The 6706-nt window shown below is 41.1% G+C and overlaps 1 pseudogene; it reads left to right on the plus strand.

Moving 5' to 3' along the window:
* Positions 1-1908: 1908 nt before the first annotated feature.
* On the plus strand, positions 1909-3228 carry LOC127781708 (uncharacterized; annotated as a pseudogene).
* Positions 3229-6706: the final 3478 nt, after the last annotated feature.

Here is a 6706-nt window from a genome sequence, read left to right on the forward strand (position 1 = left end):
ACTAAGATCGGCAGAGTTCAAGTCGGACGGGGTTAGCCGATCGAGCCGAATCCAACAATATAACATTGCATATGTTGTCGGGTTAAGTTGAATTGCTTCATGATGATTGCCACGCATGGATAGAGTCCTGAGAAGGCAATTATATCTATTAATTAGGATATTTTATATAATTTCCTTAGAGATATGTTTGGACAAAAGTCTGCCGCAAAGACTTATGGTATTTTAGAGTTTGTTAGAGATAAGAGTCATGTCCGATATGGATATATTTTGTAATTCTCGCGTATAAATAGACCTGAGTCCCATGTAATCAAACTAACACACGTCCAATACAATCTCGGCGCATTGCCACCCTTTTACTTTCGTTTTATTTCGACGAGTTCTTACTTTCGGGTTGAGCTGCATCGGTTTTGATCTTTAACAAAAGGTAAAACTTGTTATGGCGACTTGCGTTCTCGGGATTAGTGCTTCCCATCTTTATGACACTCTAATCTTGTTTATGTAATTCGTCAAGTTATCATATATCTTACATAATCTCTGGCAATATCGTTACCTAACCTACAATCGGCTAACATCTGTCACTAGAAGGCAGCCGATTAGGTTAAATATCGATGTTGACTTATATTATATAGGATATCCACCACTCTATGACACATCCGACGACTTGATTGTCTAGATATTGTCCTTCTTTTCATACTTATAGCTGCATCAGTTGAGTTTGATCTTATGAGTCGTGATTAGAATCTCAATCTCTAGCCTGTCTTTGGTTGCCGATTAGGGTAGTATCGGAGTTTCAGCCGATCTTATCTGATTTAACTATATTTATCTTGTATGCTTTATTGACATGTTAAATCTGCCCTTCATGTTAAGATCTTGTTGCATTTAAGTATATTAGGCTTTTTGTTTGGTATATTCTACTTGCTTTAATATCTTAATATAGAGTGGTATCAGAGTATTAGCCGATACATGCTGGATCTATCTGATTGGCTATGATATGAATATATATAGTCTTGTTGTTAATATATATTTCGATCTAAGTGATTTATACTGTTTCGGCATGGCGCCCGATCTATCCTAATCACTTGATTTAAATATATATCGACATAAGGATTATATATTGTTAATATCTACAGCCGATCGAGTAGATTTAGTTCTTTATTATTTATTAATAACTGCCGATCGATGCATATATGATATCGGCCCAAGGATAAATGATATGTCATCGGCACCTAGCCGATCGGCTATCGTTTATGGATTTAACCGCGGTTTCTCTGTCTTTGTTTCTTGTTGATTCAAGGATCAAATTAACTGGCACGCTCATACACCCAAAGGCAAGTTTTGGACCTGCACTGGAGTTAAGCAGATCTCTCAGGCCTCGTGTTTTTACGTCAACAGCGCAGCAAGACAAATGTTGTAAAATCCATCCTATAATTCATCAACTCGTTTTACTCATCTTTCACTCTTACACTCTTACATTCATCACTCAACGGTTCAGATCATCCGCGTAAAATCCGAACGGTCCAGATCGATCCCACCTTCACCTCCCTCAATCAGCGCACGACCCGCACGGCCCATCTCCCTCCCTATCGCTCTCCCACCACACCTGCGCCTCCGCCCTCCGCCAGAAAGAATTCTGCTCCCGCACCTCCGCCATCAGCGCTCCGCTCCGTATCAGCCGCCGCGCCGTCCTCTGCATCGCCTGTCTGCCACCGATCCCCGCCGCCGGCTCGCCCTCCACGATCCTCCGCCTCCCCGCTGCACGAGGTCCTCCCGTCGCCAGGTCGTCGCCGCCGTTCTGCTCCACTGATCCCCGCCGCACGAGGTGCTCCCGTCGCTAGGTAGCCACCGTGCCGTCCTCTGCATCGCCTGTCTCCACCGATCCCCTCTGCATCGCAGGGGTGAGTTGCAGCTATGGAGTTCCTCGCCGGTGGGGGAGCAGCAGGTGAATCCCGTGAGAGGTGAGTAGTTGAACAAAACTCATCATGCAGTTCATCAGCAGGTGACCAGTCCAGAACTTGGCATCGTGGAGGTTCATCCGGATTCATCATGCATTCTGAAACAAAACCCATCATCCAGCACTTGCTGCTTTTCCGCAGAGTACAATGAACGCGGGGTGCTCGGCGAAATGCCTCGTCCGGCTCCTCACCTGCAAATCTGCAATGCATGTGTTCTGGAGAGTGTTTATGGATTCTGGATCTTAGACCCCCTCAACGACTTGGATCGTCAGTAAAGCTTCATCTTGAAGGTGCACATCTGCCGTTGTTTCGTCAAAATACTATGCATGATCTTTAGGTGATAAAATATTGATTGAATTGTCTACTGCTATCGCTCGGAATCCATACTCCATCAATCTTACATATACACATATTTGTTGCGTCAAACACAAGCTTGCTTTCCATACATCCCTGAACAATTCAGCCACACAACTGCTCTTGACATATCTCATTCAGATTTTTTTCTCAAATTAGTTGGACTGATAGAAAAATATTGCTTTTCAAGATTGTAAAATAACCAACTGACTGGGAAGTTGATGTCATATGTTGGAAGCAATCTGCTAAAATGTTAAAGAAGTGCATCTAACTTTTGTACCCAGTGAATTGCAAATCTCTATCTCATTTTTTTATTTACAGTTTCTTTGGTTTTAAAGTAAAATAGGTTGACATGGGAACTTTGCTAGCAGAGGAATGGGCTTATATTCTTGGAAAAAATACATTTCTCCATGCAGAATGTGATCACAATAATGATACTTGCTGCCATGATTTCTATCACTCATGCACGCATTGCCCTTGATGATTGTATGCAGTTGGGATATATTGGTGAGTTCACCCTCTATCTCTCTCTCAAACCATTATTTATCTTCATTCACTATTCACTTACAATTCCCTCGTATTAGTGATATGTATTAATGAGTTTATGAAAAAAAGATCAGATATTTAAAAACAGAGTTAGCTCCTTTGGAATGAAGACAAAATGTTACTTTGATAACTTGACTTCTCAACACCACTCTTATCTGCACAATTTTTTTAATGACCGGTTTGAACTTTCATCTCTTTACAGTCATCAAGCAAGAAAATCCTTGGTGGTTCTGGTTTATATGACTTCCTGGAAGCAGTAGGAACAACAAGAGTTACTGAACCAGAAATTGAACTTGCCTTCTTCATGCATCACATGAACCATAAAGGGAACAACACTACTACCCTCTCCAAAATTGAGCTGCTCAGGACTTCGTAGAAATTTACAGTTTCAGGACATGTGATTTATCCATTCTCTCTTACTGTTTATTCGAAAATGCAAAAAAAAAAATGAAATTTGGTTGTAGCTTAGATTAATGCAGCCTCAGCTTTGTGGTTTGCCAAGCCATGTACTGATATATGAATGTGATACTTTAATTAATGTTGAAACGCATGATTATGTATTTGAACTTAATTGACTGAATGTGTCCTGGAATCGGTTTAGAACTTAATATATGAATCAGACTTTTGTTCTTTGGTTACTGGTTTTTCTGTGACGTGGAGAAAAGACGTTGAAGACATAATACATCGTCGACTGAATGGGTCGACCTTATGGCTTGTTTTGCAAATTTTGAACCTTGTCCTGGATGTTGGCTTGTTTATCCCTTTCGAATATATAATAACTGAGGAACTTCTAATAAGCTTCTTAACTGAACTCGCTCATATGTAAGTCTTAATTAATGTCTTTAATCTATACTTGATAGTCTAAACAATATATTGTATATCTTTTTGTTGTTTCATTATAATATAAATTGTCGCCGTAGCGTTAGTACGGGCATGTAACTAGTTCATTAAATTGAGTAAAAAAGTGGAAGGAATAGAATCATAATATGTTACCTTTTTGTTTGAGAGTGACATTTTAGCGAAATCCCATATGCATCTCCCGAGGCTGCCGCTGGTGGATCTGTTGCTCCCGTGGCTACCGCTGCACGAAGCCCACCATGCTCGAAGTCCGTTCTGCTCGAAGTCTGCTATTGTCGTACGCGTTGATTGATCTGCTGATGGAATGGTAAGGGGGAGCGGCTCCTCGCTCATTTTTTTTATACTTGTCCACTATTTTTTGCAAGGATGATGTTTTACAGGCTAGCCTCTCAGGATTTTGTATGTAAAAAAAAAAAAGATTTTCACAGACAAGTGGCTCATATAAAAATAGAACTACCTATAAAATATAATTTCCACCAGCGGAGCCTTATCTATCTTTACATGTGGGCCTTCTTTTGATCCATCTCGAGAGGGGTGTCTTAAAAATGGTTTTTTAAGAGTATAATCCTTATAGGTGGTGTTCCAACCGGATTAGTGGAGTAGGAAAAGGACTGAAAGGTCAATTAAAAAAGAGAGAAGTATCGAGCTGCTACGCACTGGCGGGCAGTCCTCTCTCATTTCCTACATCTAAACTCAATATTTTCTTTCTAAAAAAAAAAGTTGAACAACAACTTGCTCTATCGTATACGTGCATACAAAATATACAATTGGTGAACATTAGGAAAAATAAACATTCAAAATTAGATAAAAGAAAATAAATTAATATCATATCAATTAACAAAAACATACTTAGAAAGGCATGAATTCGTCAGAGATATTCCACTGTACATGCAAGTACTACTGGACCATGCATCTTTGCGTGTATGCAGGTACATTCTCCTTGCATGCATATATAAAGAGATATTTTCTACTGCAGCAAACCATCGATTCTTGTCTCCAATGGCCAAAAAGGAACAATTAATAATCAAATCGAAAGAGCATATGTATGAAAAGAAAAGAATATATATCAAAATCAAAGGGCAGAGAGATGTAGCTGGTTCTGAGCTAAGAATAAAGGGCATGGATTGATGCATGCTTGGAGCATATCCATGGACAGATCGCTTTGATGCCTGCAAGCTTGGTTTAGCTGCAATTAGCAAACAATCTATGAGCTAGCTAGATCTATACTAGGAAGAACATGTCTCAAAAGAGATGTTTTTTTGTCCAAGCTTGAAGGAGCAAATGCTGATCACACGTTTTAATTTATCAAATATATATCGACCAATTAATTAATTATTTATATATTCTAATTGCAATTGAGCTCGTTTTAATTCCAAAATTGGATCGAGTTCCTTGCTTGCCAAATGGACATCAGTTGGATGTACGTACAACGTTCAGTCATACTCAAAGCATGTGTCATGTCGTATATACCTTTGCCTTTTTCCCTTTCGGCTTTTGTACTTTTGGTATATAGAGAGTCGTATATATGCTGGCCTGTATTGCATGATGCATAGCTTGAGGTGAGGTTAACCGGAGGATACCTAGCTGTTTAAAATAAGAAAACATGTTGTTTTTTTTAGAATTACACAGTACAATGCAGCCACTCACAACGCACGTACACTCATTCCTATGAAAACACATACGCAAACCCTATCCCTAGAAGCATCTTCGAAGACTGGACCGACAAATTCTGGAGATTGCGCCTCGCTGTCAACAGGTACGTCGCCTACCTCTGAAAGCACAATGCCGTTAAATCCTAGAAAATTCGCTCCCTTGAGGAGTCAAACTTAGGACCTAAGATGCTACGGAGGCTCTTGTAACCACTACGGTACAAGTCCTTTCACTTACATAGAGGAAATTTTAGAAAACTACAATTATATATCTTTTCAAAACTATCGGTTTGCTATAGCTTTAGTTGGTAATTTTAGAAAAACTACAACAATAGTTGACAATTTTGTAAAAATATTATATATCTGGTCCACATGTCATACAAATATAAAGTACTAGCTGCGCCCACGTATTAAACACTCATATCAGTTCAGTTTTGTGGTAAATCGTCACGTTGTTGTAGTTTTGTGAAATGTCCCCCAAAATATTTTTGCAAACACACCTCTATTTTTTATAGACTGACTAAAAGAATACCCAAATGTTAAAAATATAGAAAGGTATCCAGCATACACTCGTATGCAACAAAACCATTTCCACGTGCGAACCTCTTAAGAGGCCCACTTGCGAATTTTCATACTCGACTGGCTCCATCTATTTTTCTTCCTCCAATTAAGTATTTTTGCTCTCCTCCCTTCTCCCCATCTCCCCAGTCTTCTCCTCCCTGTCTCCTCTCCTCCATCGGCTCTCCTTGACGATCGGTGATGGGAGCGGCTAGTGGGCTGTGACGGGAAGGGTGGTCCGCCACCCGGAGGCCTATGGAGGAGCACGTGGTTGGTAGGCGCTGACGGGAGCCATTGCCACGATGGACGGATCTAACACCGCCAGCCCCTCGAGGGGCTGATCCGGCATGGACAGCGAAGGGGAGGGGAGGCGACGGCGACTTGGGAAACCAAGACTAGGGTGGCTAGGGCGACGGTGATGATGACGGAGGCCTCAAGAGCGGCGGATCAAGCGCCAAGGAGGGGCAGTCTCAGAATCGACAAGGTGTGCGGTGAGGGATCGGACGGCACCGGCGTCGGGAGCGGCGGGCCATTGGCTGCGATGACGGTTGCAGAAGTGAAGGACTTGTAGGAACGAAAACGATGGCGGCTAGAAGCTAGGGTTTCGATTTTTGGTTTTTTTAAAAATCTTTTTTTGTGATTTGTGTTTCAGGTGGACAGACTAACTTGATTGCCCGTGAAACTTGAATTTCACGCATGGTTGTGCCGCCCACTTGACAAAATACCGATTTTTATAGATATCTCGGGGCAGGTGAGCCATCTAGCCATTTGTGAACATGTGTTTTAATT

The sequence above is a fragment of the Oryza glaberrima genome, chromosome 8 (assembly GCF_000147395.1).
Source record: "Oryza glaberrima chromosome 8, OglaRS2, whole genome shotgun sequence".
Taxonomy (NCBI): Eukaryota; Viridiplantae; Streptophyta; class Magnoliopsida; order Poales; family Poaceae; genus Oryza; species Oryza glaberrima.